General features: G+C 42.5%; 1 pseudogene; it reads right to left on the bottom strand.

Moving 5' to 3' along the window:
• Positions 1-985: 985 nt before the first annotated feature.
• Positions 986-17,193, bottom strand: part of LOC102859847 — a 137,721-nt pseudogene continuing 121,513 nt past the window's right edge.

Genomic DNA, 17,193 nt, shown 5'->3' with positions numbered 1-17,193 from the left:
AGAAGCAGCTGGCCATTGTCAAGCATTCATGTGCATGTGAGATTGAAAGGAGAATGGAAATCAAGCAGAAAGGGAGCAAGAATTTTGGATGAATAGGAAGTGTAGATGGTCTGTAGTGCCTCTTATCTGCCCCTTCAAGACGTAAGACATCTCTGCTTCTAAATGTGGAATCGAGTCTGCGACATACTAGAGAAGAAGTTTAACCTGTGAGGGAAGATGTCAGAGACTCAACTAAGTCCATAGTAGACGTGGGTCCCCAGGGATCAGAAAGAAAGCAGGCTACACACAGATGCTTCATTCTCAATCAATTCCAGTTTAATGCTGTCAAGGCTATCTTCAGAAGAACCATCTGATCCCTTTCCAAAAGAGAGCTTCATCCCTAATGTCACGGGGTGTGATGTATATGGGTGAGATTATGACAGGGATGGGATGTAGAGGAGATCGGGGTGACAATACTTTAAACATAGTGGAATGTCATTTTGGTCCCCAGGAATGGAATAGTTCATTATCCGTAGTTCTAAAACATTCCCGCTCCCTCTTCCCTGCCATCTTGCACAAGTGTCAAAAATAGAATCCTTGACCAAAAAGAAGCGAGAACAGGAAGGTGCTGCTGGACCAAAATCCCCTCTGACCTCAAGTTGCCCACTTCTTGATTTTTCTGTAAAAATGCACAAAAATGATTTCACAGTGTTGCGATGAATTGTGTGATTCACATTATCAGCCTAGCAAAGCAATTCAACAGTTAAGTCCTTACATGTTATTTTCCTGAGCCAAGGAAGTAGCAGAAAAACCTCAGCTGAACATGTGAAAATACGATGACGACGTCTGCAGTGTAGTGTTTCTTTGTCATCTGTCTTCTTGTTATGGAAGCCATATTTCTCTTGCCCTAAATCACACACACACACACACACACACACACACACACACACACACACACTCCCTAGCCCTCAAATCCAGGTAATCCCATCTGCTGGGCTTCCACCACTCACTTCCCATAGACATTCTCATCACTGTTGGCCACATGTAGAAATTGGTCTTCCTAATGGTCGTCATCACACAGCTGGCCCGTGTAGCACTAGTGGATGGATAGTGCTGTCGATAAAGAAGAATAAGGAATCCTCGGGTTGCAGGTGAATCTTCCTTCAGAATAAGAAATAGAATCATCCAACAGTGAGAACAGAGGGCACTAAGGTCTGGCATCCTGGCTTTAGAAGCCTTGTCTACCATCACAGGTACCATTTGGGATATTCCTTCTGGATCTTTTCTTCTTTTTTCCAATGTGCAAAGGAATGGTCCTCCTTACCCTAGAACCTCACAATGGCCTGCAGGGTTTCTAAAATCCCTAGACGGGGCTTGTCTTCCTCGCTGGTAATTGCATTTCTTTTTTTTTTTTTAATTGCATTTCTTGAGTATTGCTTTCCTCCTTCAAATTTCACTATGTATCAGAACCGCTTCAGATATGCCCTCTCCTGTGAACTATAACTTGGCAGAGCTCTCAGAAGGCTCTCCTGTCCCTATGCCTGGAAGGAAGGAACAGCCATGTAAAGAAACCCAGGCAGCTTTTCCCAGGCTCTGGGAACACATAAACCAACCATTTACTGTTGAGTGGAGATTTCAGTTCCTATCTGTTGGAGTAGAACTGTGCTCCCTTGGGTTGTTGATGGCTAATTTTCAAAAGTAGATCATCAAGGGAGCTCTGGTGGCCTAGTGGCAAGAAGCTACACTGCAATCCCAGAGGTGTGCGGTTCGAATCCACCAGATACTCTGCTGGAAAAGGAGGGACAATCTCCTCCTGTACCAGTCAGAACTGATTGGACAGTACACACCCAAAAAATAATAAAATAAAATAAAATTTTTTTTTAAAAAAGTAGATCATCAAAGGTCAGCTCTGGGGGCCTAGTGGCAAGAAGCTGTTTTGCAATCCTAAAGGTATACATACAGTTCAAATCCACACCAGATGCTCTGCTGGAGAAGGAGGATCAATCCCCTTTCGTGTCAGTAGGCTCCAATTCAACCCAAGGGGGATGGGGGAGCGGGTAGTAAATCATCGAGCTGTTCTACCAAACTGCCCCTGGGTGGACTTTAACCTCTAACCTTTCGGTTAACCACTGATGATGTTAACTGTTTGTACCACCCCAGGGACACCAACTGATCCACTTCCCCTCAAAAATAAATGTTGCATCTTTTTCATAAGCCAGATGACGTTTGCCTCTAAGTGAAAGGAGAAATTAGCACTAATTGACTGTAACAGGCCTAGAACTTTATATAAGGTGTCTTTCCTGTTTTTCAAACACCACTGTGGGGAAGAAGACTTATCTTCACTTTCCAAATGCGGAGGCTCTGGCCCCAAGAAATTCATTAATGTGCCCAAGATTTAGAGGCCCTGATCTCTTGGCACAGAGCTCAGGTCTGCTTCTTCAGTTCATGTTCGCCAGCATGCAAAGTCACTCAGAGCACCTCTGCCTCCGTCGTGCTGCTTTTTTATTTATTTTTTTCTGCTATTCTACCGGAATTTGAGATTCTGATGTTAGAAAGACAAGCTCATAACAAAGAGAACAAAGAATGTCTCAAGTAGTAAGTAAGAGAGGTTAACCCTGAGTGGGACTCGGCGGGAAGCCTATGGCAGAGTCTCTTAACGGGGTTTGGAAGCAAGCAACTGTTGGGAACGTGCCTTACATTCTAACAAAGGAGATGCTGATAATTAAATGAAAATGATATCATTAATGTAAATTGCATTAAAATGTAATCTAGCTTGTTTCAGACAGAGAGAGGATGCGGGTAACTTGATTATGAAACACACTCAAAGAGCTTTGATTCTTGCTGAAGGAGTTCCATATTTATAGCCTCTTTTAAAAACAAATTGTCATGCGAGTGTCATGCTGGGTTCTGAGTCTCTGCTGCTCTGAAAATAAATATGGGAGCACAGCCCAGGGCAAGACATAAAGCCCCCCCCCCCGCCCCGGAATAGAGCCCAAAGCAGTCCAGACACACAGCTGTCCACCCACTCTGCAGTCCCGCCTGCTTTCCTGTCCTCTTGCCCAGCCCTGGGCTGTGAACAAGAGTTAGAACACACCCGTGAGACTGTGACAAACTCCATCCCAAACCCAAATGACTCAAAGGACTAAAGGTCACACAGTTCTTGTGACAGCAAGGAAGAAACATACAGTGCATCCAATGTGGTAGGTGTGTCCACTAAGAAATATGCATCTCATTGTCCAGAGAAGAATTATGAAAGGACATTCGACCATATCCTACCATGGGAGTCCCTGGAAGAGGGCAGGGGGCAGTTAATGTACTCAGCAACTAACCGCTAGTTGGAGACCCAGATCCACCTGGAGGTGCCTCAGAAGAAAAGCCTGGTAATCTAGTTCTAGAAAATTGGTCACTGAACACCCTCTGGCACCCAGTTCTACCTTGACACGCAGGAAGTTCCACATATTCCTGTGCGTTTATCATTTCCTTGAACTTTTCTGTTCCCCTCTTACTCAGTCTCAAACAATCTGTCACTGGCAGTAGGCAGGGCCCCAGCAAGTCTACTTTCTCCATTTACTATAAATTCAAGCTATGAGGTTGTATTTGGTAATTCTTCCTAGTCTTTTGCATAATCCCTGATTGTGCACTAGTTAAGTGCTAAGTTAGTTTAGCTGTTAACTAACAAGGGAGCAGTTGGAACCTTTCAGATGCTCAGCCGGACAGAGATGTGGCAATCTGCTCCTTAACCATCCCCAAAACCCCATTGCTATCCAGGCATTTCAACCTTCCAGGGAGTTTCTGAGAGTATAAATCTTTACAGGAGTAGAGCACGCATCTTTCTCCTGCAGGACTGCTGGTGGATTCGAACACCTGATCTTCTATTTGGCAGCCTGATTTATTATGCACTATACCACAGTTCTGTTGGATTCTACAGAGTCACTATGATTCAGAATCAGCTCAATAGCACACAACAGCAATTCATTCTTTAGTGGGGAAAAATGAAGTGGGAACAACTCCTGTGCTGACCTTCATATTTGAGAACACGGGTATATTTTAATAGAAAAAGAAATCAAAAGTATAACTGTTCCAGTGATTTACAACAGCAGCAAACACTTGTAAGGCAAACTAATTAAACCTAGGAAAAAATCATATACTAATTATCACAAGATGCCAGAGTTTGCTATTTCAAGAGGTGAGGTTAATCCCATGTTAACTCTGGGACTCTCCATTACTCATGTGTGATTAGAGTACCTTGTTGTTCTGAAAAGTTATGCTCACTTTGGTAACACATGCTTGCTTATCAAGTGACCTAGGAAGGATTGTACTTATTGGAGCCAGAGCCCATCCCTCCCAAAGTATTGAACCTGAGCATCTCTGTTAACATCCAGTGGAGGTGGGCGGGAGGGGGGGGGGAGTAAAACCTTTTCATTTAGCAGAAAAGAAGGGACTAAGGTTCTCATCTTTCCTTTTAGGGCAAGAAGGGGAGAAGGAAGATGGTCTTCTATGAGGCAAAGCATAGAGAGGCCCAGATTAATGAAAGGAAAATGCAGGAATGCATGAACAAGAGGGTAAACTGAGCACAGCAGCAGATATCAGAGAGGAGACCTTCCCCCTCGCCATTCTAAAGTTTAGTCCTAAAAGTGGTACAAAACAGTACATGAATTTGGAGAAAATTCCAGTGTCTGACATTCTGACTTTCTACACCTTTATGTCAAAAAGGTTTTCTTTTAACAATCTAGAGTTTTCGATCAGAAGAAAACTGGTAACGCCTACTCTTCTAGGGCCGTCAGAGGCTCAGAAAAAGACTTTCTTAAGGCTCAAGAGGAAGACGTATCCTGTCTCCTGAAAACTGAACGTCTCTCCTGCAGTTGGAGGAGTGGGAATTGTGGCTGAGTGGTCAAATTCTCACCAATGTGTGAGACTCGGGTTCGATTCCCAGTCAATGCACCTCACCCACAGCCACTACTCATTCATCGGTAGAAACCTGAGTGAGTGCTGCTACAGGTTTCAGTGGAGCCAAGATTAAGACAGGATCTGTGACCAAAAGCCTATGGATCAGAGTAGTCCCAACTGCGACTGATTACACAGATCGGGCAGGGCCAGGCAGCACTCATTCTGTTCTGTAAGGGGTCACCACTTAAGGATCCCTCACTAGGTAGCATTAACAATTACAATACAGCAACAGTAGTAGCAAAGTTCATTCCTAGAGAAACAGAAGAATAGTACTTCAAACAAGTCACATGATACAATGTCTGACTAGAGAACAAAGAGGCAGTAACTACATATCCTTACCACAGACATCAATTCACTGCTACGCTGGTTGAGTTGAAAGTGCTCATAGAGTCAAAAGTGTCTATCTTTATTGTAAATGTTTCTCAGACATTCACTTATCTCAATATAATATTGCAAAACAGTTTGGGATTTTTACTGTAAATTATTATGTAGTATTTACTAAATAAGAAACAAACAAAAAAACCGTGGAAAGGCACTTAACAGTGTTCTTGATTATTAACAGTCCATTAGGAAAACAAGGAAAGTTTAGAAATGGAGGCATATAACAAAAATACTGGTTTAAATATTGCATTTAGAAAATCATATCCTGTAAATTGCTACTATTTATTATAAGAAAATAAACTGAAAGTCACAATTTAGTGGCAAGATAGAAGTAATGTCTCCAGAAACAATGAATATTTTTACTCGATGGTAATTGTTGAACCTTGCTACTGAAATGGATACCCAACCAAGCCAGACAAATGGGTCATTCAAAAGTTCTAAGTTGGAAGATAAAACTTCGGCATGCTCTACTTTCAGAACATTTAATAGAAAGCAGTAGAGAGGACATTGAACTGCAAGTCAAAAGATTGAAAGTTTCATATTACTTCTTCTACTAATTACCTCTACGACCTTGACTAAGTCGTTCAATGTCTCAAGAAATCAGATATGAGGATCTCCAAGAGACTTCTGGCTCTAACCTTCTATGAATAAGTGACAATTGATTCAGGTTACAGGGGAGAAAATCCCCAAGTCAAGGAAATTGTGAGTTTGACAGTTCTATATTAATAGACAAAAATCTGTTTGGCAATGATTTTATTGAAATAATTACAATAAGTTAGCAATTAATGAGTATTTATTACATGGCAATCCCTTTATAGCCATCTAATCACTAACATTATTTTTTAAAAAGATAAATAATACTATTAAAGAAGTATTATTATCTCTAATTTACAAATTTGTAGGTAGAGACTCAGATTTTGGGTAACTTGACCGAAGTTGACCTTATTATCAGATGTTAGCGCTAGGCTTCAAATACAGGCCTGAGACAAAGCATTTTGCCTGATTTTTAAAGGTAACTGGCTAGTAATTCATTATGTAAAAGATGTAGCATAGCCTAGGAGAAAATACTGAGAATGTTGTGAGAAACTGACAGAGACAGCTGACCACCGTCTATAGCAGCTGTGAGGAGAGCAGTTCTAAATGTTTATCCTTTTGGCTACAAAATGAGAGATTTGGATCCACAAGTTTCTTAGCAGGTCAGGTGATCTACTTCTGAAGGTCTTTGCCATTGAAAACCTACGTATGGAGATTTGTCGTAAACTGAACTTTATTTGGCAGCACCTGCTTCAGTGTGGGTTATTTCCCTAGTGGGAATGTTCCCGAAGGTAGACAGACAGCTGGACAAACTACCGACCTCAACACTACCACACTTGCCTCTAAATTGAGTCAGGCAGTTGTCTCTCCAATAGACGGTGAACAAAGTGACTGAGAAACACAGAGGACCTTCCTGTACATTTCCACAACATCCTGATATGACCAACAAACCCCAAGGCCATAAGGGAGGGGAGCTCAAGACAGCAGGAACCTAAGCTCCAGCATGGCAATGTGGCAGAGAGTGGTCTCTTGTCCAGGGAAATCTTTGATTATTGTATAGGTGACAAAAGAATATTTTTTTTTCTTCTGTAAAACACTGTTTATGGTTTGTTCCATCATCTGGCATGTTGTTGTGGTTGGATACATCAAGTTGAAACTGACTCATGACTGACCCTGCAGCAAGTCTTCAGAGGTGGATAATTGCACAGGAGGAGATTGCCCATCCTTTTCCCATGGAACACGTGGTGGCTTGAACCACACATGTGCCTTTCAGATTGTAGAGCAGCTTCTTGCCTCTAGGCCACCAGAGCTCCAGGGCATAGCACTCACTAATACAGGGGAGTAGATCAGCTATGCAGTAGTACCACATCCCTGCACTTCTCTAACAGTGCTTCTGAGCCTGTGTACCAGAGTGAGATGAAGGAGTCATAATTCTGTGTTTTAAAGGCTGGAAAGTGGACAAAGAGAAGAAAGTATCTCAGGTAGCCTCAATCCATTCACAAGTGCCTCCATGTTGGCAATGACAACACAAACAGACATACAGAAAGACACTTGGTCATTCTGTCTTGCTCATTATGATCTAGGAGACTTGCTGGCGCAAAGTTTCAGTGCTCAGTTGTTGATTTAAATATTGGGAATCCAAAGGGAGCTCTGGTGGCCTAGTGGCAAGAAGCTGCACTACATCCCAGAGGTACGCAGTTTGAATCCACCAGAAGCTCTGCTGGAGAAGGAGGGGCAATCTGTTCCTGTACCAGTCAGATCCAATTTGACAATACACACACAAAAAATAACAAAATAAATTGTTGTTGTTGTTGTTGTTATGTGCCGTTGAGTTGCTTGCGACTCATAGCGACCCTATGTACAACAGCCCTAAACTCTGCTCTGTCCTGTGCCAATCGCACTGTCTCCGACACGACCATCCCGATTACACCAGTCACTGAATCAATCTACCTCATAGAGGGCCTTCCCCTCCTGCGCTGTCCCTCCACCCTACCAAGCATGATGTCCTTCTCCAGGGTCCAGTCTCTCCTTACAACGTGTCCAAAGTATGTTAGAGCCTCAGAATCCTTGCCTCCAAGGAGCATCCTGGTTTAATCCTCTCCTGGATGAATCTGTTTGTTTTCCTAGCAGTCGATGGTATTCTCAATACTCTTCTCCAGCACCACAGCTCAAAGGCATCAATTCTCCTTCTCTCCTCCTTGGTCATTGTCCAACTCTCTGATGCATAACAAGTGATTGCAAAGACCATGACCTGTATCAGATGCACCTTAGTCTCCAGAGAGACACCATTGCTCTTCAGTACTTTGGAGAGTTCCCTAACAGCAGACTTTCCCATGGCAATGTGCCTTTTAATTTCCTGGCTACTGGTGATAATTTAAAAAAAAAATATTGAGAGTCCAAACCCAGCCAGCATGTCTACTGGTGAATAGTCTGATGAACTGTTTCTGTGGAAAAAAATTACAGTCTAAAAAACTCTGTGAGGCACTTCTACTGGCACAAGGGGTTGCTATGACCAAAAATTGGCATGATGGCATTCAACAAGTACAATAGAGCTAGCTCTTCTCACTCTCTCCCTCTTCCCCCTCTCACGCAACCCTCTCCCTCTCTCCCCACTTTCTCTATCATTGCCACCAAGTCAACTGTCTCATAGACAGTCCTCCATTGGATTTCTGAGACTGTAAATTGTATGGGAAGAGATGGCCCATTTTTCTCCCACAGTCACTGGTGAATTCAAACTGACAGAAAGGCGTTACCTTTGGGTTAGCAGCACATCCCCCTACTAGTGCTCCCTAAGGACTCCCAACTACACTAATGCTCCCTAATTAGGATGTAGATTTGGTCATTATAATATCTATACACACAGTGTGTCCACCTTCTCAATACCTCAGCTGCACACATTGATTAAAAACCAAAATCTAAACATTTGAAAACTATCCCACTTTTGGGTTCAGTCCTTTCCTAATCTTTTAAACCTATCCTATCATCAAGCCCTGATATAGTGCGATGCTGACCCAAAGGCAAAGGCAACCTCTCTCTACCAGTTCAAATCCACAAGTGGCCCGAAGGGAGAAAGATGGGCAATCTCTTTCCAGACAATGTTCAGCCTTTGAAAACCGTCTGGAGGGTCAGCTATGAGGAGGTTTAGATTTGACAACAATAAGCTCTTGTTTGTTGAGTCTCTTCATCTGAAGAGTGTAACCAGAACTCCCGTGGTGTACAATCTGATTGAGTTGGTTATTAGGGCAGCTCTCATCTTGCAGCTTTGGTGGTCTAGTGGTAAGGAGTTACACTGGCAACCCAAAGGTATGCAGTTTGAACCGACGAGCTGCTCTGCAGGAGAAAGAGTAATCTCCTCCAGTATGATTAACTGGCTCTGAAAAATCCCCTGGGGGGGGGGGTCAGCTATGAATCAGTTCTGACTCAACAATACACAACACCCTGCAGACAGTGTCTCATAGTTGGCCTTTTAGATCTACTCCACTGATCCCAAGCCTTATGCTCAGGCTAAGAAGAAGGTTCAAATTGTGTCCCCCCAAGCAGAGGCTCCAGCCTTGATCGCGTCCCTCTCATTCTCACTGGGACTGTTGTCCTGCTCCTACAACCCCAGCCTGAGTGACACTTCTTGCCCCACCCCCGACGCCCGCATCTCCTTGATACAGACTCCATCAAACCACACCGTTCACCCTTGTCCTCTGCCCCAAGGACATCCTGCAAATATTATTGCTGGTGGACTAGACTTCCCAGTGTCTGCCGCTTTGACAAACTAGCCAGATAGCCAATTAACCTCAGTAGGCATCAGTCTCAGCCCTGTATAAAAACCTCATGAGCCTAAAGGAGGGAGTCCTGGGGGTTTCAATACTAGACTCAGAAAGGGCTCAGGCACTTAAGGCTCCTCCAGGAAACCTCAGAGCTTTCTGCTTGAGTGGAAATTACTGAAGAGTCTGTGCACAGCAGGAGACCCAGAGGCCCAATAGCTCTCACAGTAGTTGCATTCTCACAGAGCCTGACACAAGCCCAGGATGTACAGTTATCAAAGGCCCTCACAGTCCAGTGGTCAGAAATCCAGGAGGTTCAGGCCCAGCTTCGGAGAGCGCTGGCATCTGCCTTCAGACAGGAAGGAAGTGGGCATCTGCCAGGGGCGGTGTGAGTATCAAGTCAGGTCTTCATGTTGGATCATGCTCCACAGGAAATCTGATACGAGGCAACTTTCCTGCTCAAGCAGAGAGACTCCTCCTCCTCCTCCTTCTCCTCCTCCTCTTCCTCCTCCTCCTTCTCCTCCTCCTCTTCCTCCTCCTCCTCCTCCTCCTCGTGTACTTCTTGTTGGGGCAGAAATGCACTCCAGGGGATGGGCAGCCCTGAACCCACAGAAGGACAGTGGCATGCCAGGGACTGCTTAGCTAGAGAGGTAGTCAAACGAAAAGCCTGAGACTTGTTAACACTGTGTTAGAGACCATCTTCGACCCTCTCCTTCTACAAATGGAGGACGAGAGTCCATTCACCTATAGCACAAAGAAAGAAAATGACTGATGTCTGCAGCCATTCTTCTGTCTTGTTGCTACACAAGAACCACGTTCAGGTAAACACCAACACACTGTCTTTGGAAGCGTTCACTCCATTCTCACTGTGACCCTCTTAAACTAAGTAGAACGGCTTTATTGGGTTTTCATAGAACAATGTTGTTGCCATCTGGTCTTGTAGTTTTTACTGGACCAGATAGCCACAACTTTCTATGAGGCAGCTGGTGGGTTTGAATCATTGACCTTTTAGTTATGAAGCCTACCAAGCTACCAGGGATTCTCTTTTTTTTTTTTTAATGTAATTTTTTTTATTAATTTTAATGAAATTTCACAAAGGCTTTGGATTTCCATCCATTCATTGTTGCACTTTTCTCCCTGTCCAACCTCCCCTATCTACCAGGGTTTCTTAGTTGTTATATAAACTATATAGGCCAAATCTACTGCCTTCAAGTAAACAATGAATCATAGCAATCCTCCATTGGGTTCCTGGGGCTTTAAATCTATGGGGGAAGAGCTTTCCATCCTTCTCCCTCCCACAGGGGGACTGGTGGATTCAAACTGCTGACCTTTTGATTAACAGCACAATGTGCTGCATGGTAAGCCACTGGGTCCTTGTGTGAAGAATGAGCTTGCTGGAAGGGAGAGTTACACGAATTGCGGTTTCCAGGTGTACCTTCAGAGAAATCCTATCCAGTCTCCTTCTGGAACAGGTAGAGTTGAATTTGAGATACATGAGGCTGACTCTTTACCATTTTTTACTAGCAGGCGTCTTTGGCACAGCACTTACCAGTTTCTAGTAAATCGCCTTTTGCCCTGAAACTAGATTTGAGAGCAAAAACTGAGCTAAAAAAGAAAAAGTAAAAAAAAGAAACAAAGGGAGAAAGAAAAAAAAAAAAAGTCTTTGGCCCAGCTGGGAGATCCTGCGGAGAACCAAGCTGCACTCCAAGCAGAAGCCGCCCCCAGATTGGGGCAACAGGAGGCACTCAAGAGGTCGCCTGTAATCAGACTCGATTCATTAGTAAGCCCAACCATTAGGACAATCACAACCGGCTAATTTCCACACTGGCGTCTTCAGTTGCCCATCGCGTTTAATCAATCAGCAGGACAGGCTTGTTAGATTCGCCATCACAGCAGGGCCATCACAGCAGGGCCCGCGCTGCCTGCCAAACCAGGCCTGTGAGGAGCTTTTGAAAAGAGGAAGAAAGAAAACAAAAGCCAACAATCTGTGTCAGTGTGACGGAAATGGAGCCTGAGGGACTGAGGGCAGCTTTTCAGCCGTGCTGAGGTGGAGCTGGGCCAAGTCCACATCTCAGGTGGGGCCTGGGAGTCTGTGAGGCCACCTGGCCTCTGCTCTTTAGAGAAATGTGACTCCACGCAGTTCGGCCCTTGAGTAAGGTGTACCTACGTGGCATATCGAAATAAGGGCACCCCCCTACTTTGTTCCTTCTTCTCCTCAGATGACGCCAGACCCTCTCCCCAACAATCTCAACATTGCCAAGAGCTCTTGTGTTTAATGATCTTCCGTTTCCAGGAGACCAACTTTTAAACGGGTCACTCCCCGACTCTCCACCTAACTGACTTCATTTTTAACAAGCTTGGTTCCCAGAGGTTTTGTTAAGCAGGATATTAGGATCAGAGACTACACAGAAAAGAATCTCAGACATGATCAAATACAGCCCCGGGACTTTTCAGAAGAGGAGAGCAGGGTGCTATAAAGAAGTACTAAATATGTCATGTGTGCCAGATATACTCTGCTATTTAATAAAAAGGCTGAAAAGCACAACTGTTGAAATCTTGTGGGTAGCGAGTGTAAAAGTTATGTATAAGCAAGATGGTGGCTAAAGTCACCTCACATCCCTCAGTTACAAAGTGGTAACAGTAATCTCTTCTGTTGCTCAACTTTTGAGAACAATTGACTTTAACCCAGACTAAAAACCAAACCCATTGTTGTGAAGTCAATTCAACAGGCATTAATGCCCTCCAATTGTTATGTTGTCAAAGAACACTGGCTGAAAAAAATTTAAAAAAAAAAAAGAACACTGACTGTAACTACAGACAGCCAAAGGAATTTTTCATAAAAACCTTTTTTTCCAACTCAGTGCCAAGACACATTAGCAATTGTGAAATAAGTAAATTGAGAGGTTGGGATCAGTTTTATTTAACTGGCATATTTAAAATAGAAACCATTGGTATCTGTTGCATATGGTTAGACTAACCAAAATACCATTTCATGAAAACTTTGTTTCAATTATGCAATTGTATTGTAGGTGGTCCTCTGAAACTTTGACCACAGCATACAGGAAGAATAACTTGTTTTATCATCAACTGGGATACACATCTCAAAGCTTTAAGAATGAGAGAAAAGCTAAATGTCCACTTCCCATACCTCACCATCTTACTTTTTTCTCTTGGCTAATGATGTAAATGGGCCTTACACACCAGCCCGGGGGGGGGGGGGGGGTTGGTTGGTTAATGGCAGTTATCTGTAAAACATGCAGATTATAGCTGACAAGGAGGCTTGAGCATTTTTTTTTTTACAGGTGCTTCCACTTTATCAGCTTGCTGTAGGACCTGACTCCTTCTGGAAATTACAGCACCTGTCAGAGAGCCTTCTTAGAACATTCTAGAAGCTTAACTTGTAGCAAAGTTAGAAGTACTTCAGCAGGCATTGCTTCCGCTCCAGCTACACCCAGCCACAATTTATCTTCCCACCCCCACCCCAGCTATGGGACCCAAGGCAAGATGAGATCTTAAATCACAGAGCAAAGAAGACGGACCATGAAAAATGGAGATGGTTTTGACAAGCAGAGAGGGAAAAGAGTGAAACATGGAATGGAGTATGAACACAGGTACAAGGCATCCCTGCTCCTTAATCAAGTAGCAGGACTGATCCTGATGTCCAGAACGATAACATTCCCTCTGAGTTTCTGAGAAAAATGACAGGAGCAGCTTTTTCACATAAATCTCAAAATTCCAGGGGCTAATTTTCCCTAAACACTGGGAGAAGAAATGGAAAAATGAAAGGTGTTCTATTCTTTTGAACATTGTTTCATTAAATTGACACCTTCTAAGTGTCTCTCTGCGTCTTTGGGTCAGGGACATTGGTGTAAGTCCATCCACCGTGTGATGAATGCATTGGGAAATCATCCTGCCTCATTTTGCTGTAGTCGAAAGCACAAATTGACAGGAATGAAGCATGAGGTAAATGGTGAGTGTTTTTAAGGGCTTATATTCTACATCATAGTCTTTCAATCTAAGAAAGAATAAATGAATTTAAGTCTTTAACCTCCAATAAGTCATGTTTCATCAACTGCACCTCAAGTCCAGAAGTTTGTGAAGATGGATATTGATGGGACCAAAGAATGGCAGGCAGAGATAGTCCTTGGCTGAGATTCTGGCTGTGGGCAGTTAAAGGAATCTGTGGCTTTCTTTTTCTTGTCTGGTCATGACTGAGTAAATCGGGCTAACCAAACGAGAAAGTGCCTTTTCCCTGTGGAATGAGACTACTCAGCCCTGTCCTCTTGATGAACCATCACAGCTCAGCTGAAAACTATTGAATTTGAATTGACTTTCCAAGGTCCTTGTCATTGCTAAGTGCTGTCAAATTCATTTTCAACTCTTAGTGACCTCACATGATAGAAGAGAACCACTCCACACAGGGTTTTCTTGGCTGTAACTTTTATGAAAGTAATTCACCAGCTCTTTCTTACATTAGGTAGATGACAATTGCCAATTATTTGGTTAGCAGCTGGGCCCTTAACTGTGCCACCAAGGTTCCGTAGCATTTGCTTAAATTCTAGTTAGCTTTCACTTCCACTGATTAACATCCAACCTGCTACTTAGGTTGATCATCCAACTAAGAATGTAGTTTATACAACCCCAAAGAATGTTTTCTGTGTGTTTTGGAACATACTGTAGAACAATCCATAAATGTATCTTCTATTTAAATCCTTAATATGATTGTTGTAATTTTTTTCTCTTCTGTTATACATCCAGCTGTATAGAGCATAGCAAATTATGATTAACATTAAAAAGAATGGGAATGCTAGGACACTTAATTGTGTTCCTGTGGGTTAAATAGACCAAAAGGCAGTCATTTTAAAAGAGCAAGGGAATACAACAGGCTTTAACCTCAGGAAATAAGCGGGTCAGGGTTGCAGCCTTTCAAGACACCTATTAAATCTATATCCTGAGACATTCTGGGATGTTGGACTATAAGGAGAATGTGACATCATAATTGGAGGACTGTTAATCAATAACCTGCAATACGCAAACATACGACCTTGCTTGATGAAAGTAAAAAGGAACTGAAACACTTCCTGAAGGAGATCAGAGACAATAGACTATAGTGTGGATTACACTGGAACATAAAGAAAGGAGGAATTCTCAAAATTGGAAAAATAAACATCATGACAAATGAGAAGAGATGGAAATCGTCATTGGTTTTCTTTTACCTGGTTCCACAATCAACACCCTTAATAGTAGCAACAGTCAAGAAACCAAACAACGTATTTGTTTCTGGAATCTGCTGCCAAAGGATCATTTTAAAGTACTAAAGAGCAAAGATGTCATCTTAGAGACTAAAGTGTATGGGCCTCCAAGCCATAGCATTTTTCACTTGCCCCTTTCATATCACAGGGGCAGACTGCCACATCTTTCTCCCACTGAGCATCTAGTGCATTTGAGCTATCATCCAATCAACTGGGACTCATAGCAATCTGCCATTGGGTTTCTGTGAAGCGTGTGCTGGATTCAAACCACTAGAGACATAATGGGGAAGTAGGACAATGAGTAAGGATGACTGAAGAAGTGATGTCTTGGAGTTGTGGTACTGATGAAGGAAACACAGACTGTCAAAAGGACAAACCTGTCTTGTAAGAAGTGGAGCCAGAGTGTTCCTTAAAGGCAAGGGTGTGAGACTTCACGTTGCATACTTTTGGACATGTGAGGGGTGGGATGGGAGGACAATCCTTGAAAAAGGACATCCTCTAAATCCAAAGGGCCTCTGCTAAATCCAGCTTGAACATCTGGCAATTCCCTGTCTATGTATAATCAATTCCCTGTTTCTGAGTGGACTTCAGCAGTATTTTGAGTGCATGTGATATTAATGACATAGTTTGATAATTTCCACATTTTATTGGATCACCTTTCTTGGGAATGGGAGCAAATAATGATTTCTTCCAGTTAGTTAGCCAGGCAGTTGTCTTCCAAATTTCCTGGCATAGACAGGTGAACACGTCCAGGCCTGCATCTGTCGTTTGAGACATGTCAATTGGTATCCCATAAATTTCTGAAGCCTTATTTTTTTTGCCCATGCTGTCAGTGAAGCTTGAACTCCTTTCTTCATCACCACTGGCTCTTGGTCATATGATACTTCTTGAAATATTTTAGTATCAGCCAATTCTTTTTGGTACAGTGACACTGTGTTTCCTGGATCTTACAAGATTTTACCCATAGAGATACTATATTACAGTCCAGGGAACCCTGGAGGCATATAGTGTAGTATGCTGAGCTGTTAAACAAATAGATGTATGACTTTGGTGGTTCAAATCCAGTAGCAGCTTCTTGGGAGAAAGATAGGTGGTCTCCTCCCAACTTCTTTTTAAGATTGATAGCACAGTCTTGATAATGCATTGTAGGGTTGCTGTGAGTTCAAATTGATTGGATGGTGGTTCAAACCTACGAGCTTCTTGGTGTGAGATTTGATGGTCAGCCATAAAGATGAAAGTCTTGGATCCTCTGTGGGCCAGTTCTACTCTGTCATTTAGGGTCACTGCGATTCAGCCAACTCCATAGCAGTGGGTTTGTGTTTATATTACCTCCTAAGAAATGCTGGCAAGCATGATATTTAAGTGCCTGGCTGCTGTCAAAAAGGTTGATAGTTCAAGCTCATCATCTACCTTGTGGGAGAAAGATGGGTAAGAATGCTGCTGTTTAAGATCAATAGTCTTAGAAATCCCACAGGGCGCCTCTATTCTGTCCTGTGGGGTCATTATGAATAGCAATCCAATGGACAACAAAAGGTTTGGGCTTTAATTTATATTACCTTTTAAAATGTTTAATGTTTTGCCATTCATCTTAGATATATACTGCACCTGGACTTGTATTAATGTATACTGTAAGAAAGAGGTGTTATTTTTCCTTCCTATTAAGATATTTCATTATCCCAGCATAGTTTATTGAAAGATGTCCTTTACCCAGTAGTCTATGTGGTTTCTGTCATAAATCAAATGTCCCTACAGATGTTGTTATTCTGTTCTATTAGTCTGTTTCTCTAGTCTCTTGATAATGTCACAGTATCTTAACCACAACAAACTTCACTCTGTTAGGTAGACCAAGTTTTTCTTCTTCAAGAGTGCTTGGATAGGTTATATTTGATTTTTACATAAACTTTAAAATCAACGTTTCAGTTCTTGAAAATGTTTTCTGGTCTTTTGATTGGGATTGCACTCAAGCTATAGATCTATTTGGGAAACACTGACGTCTTTGAAAGTATCAATCTATAATCTGTCAACACTTTTTGTAAATATCCCATATGGGATAAATTTTATATGGGCTATAATTTATATATTTGTATATTATGATGATGATAATGATGATGTAGTTATTGAGTACTATCAACACCAGTAGCATAGCTGACCCTGCAATTGTTTTCAGAAGCAGTTAAGGGTATAGGAGGTGATTGTCCATCCTTTTCCTGAGAAGCAGCTGGTGGATTCAAACAGCATACCTTTGAGACTACAGTGCAGTTTCTTAACCACCAGGCCACTGCAGCATCATATGTTACATTATTTATACACACACACATACATACATGCATACATATGATATATAT

Source organism: Elephantulus edwardii, unplaced genomic scaffold (assembly GCF_000299155.1).
Source record: "Elephantulus edwardii isolate Elephantulus edwardi_28Jun2011 unplaced genomic scaffold, EleEdw1.0 scaffold00103, whole genome shotgun sequence".
Classification (NCBI taxonomy): Eukaryota; Metazoa; Chordata; class Mammalia; order Macroscelidea; family Macroscelididae; genus Elephantulus; species Elephantulus edwardii.
The sequence above is the reverse complement of the archived record's forward strand: the minus strand, read 5'-3'. Positions and strand labels throughout refer to the sequence as shown.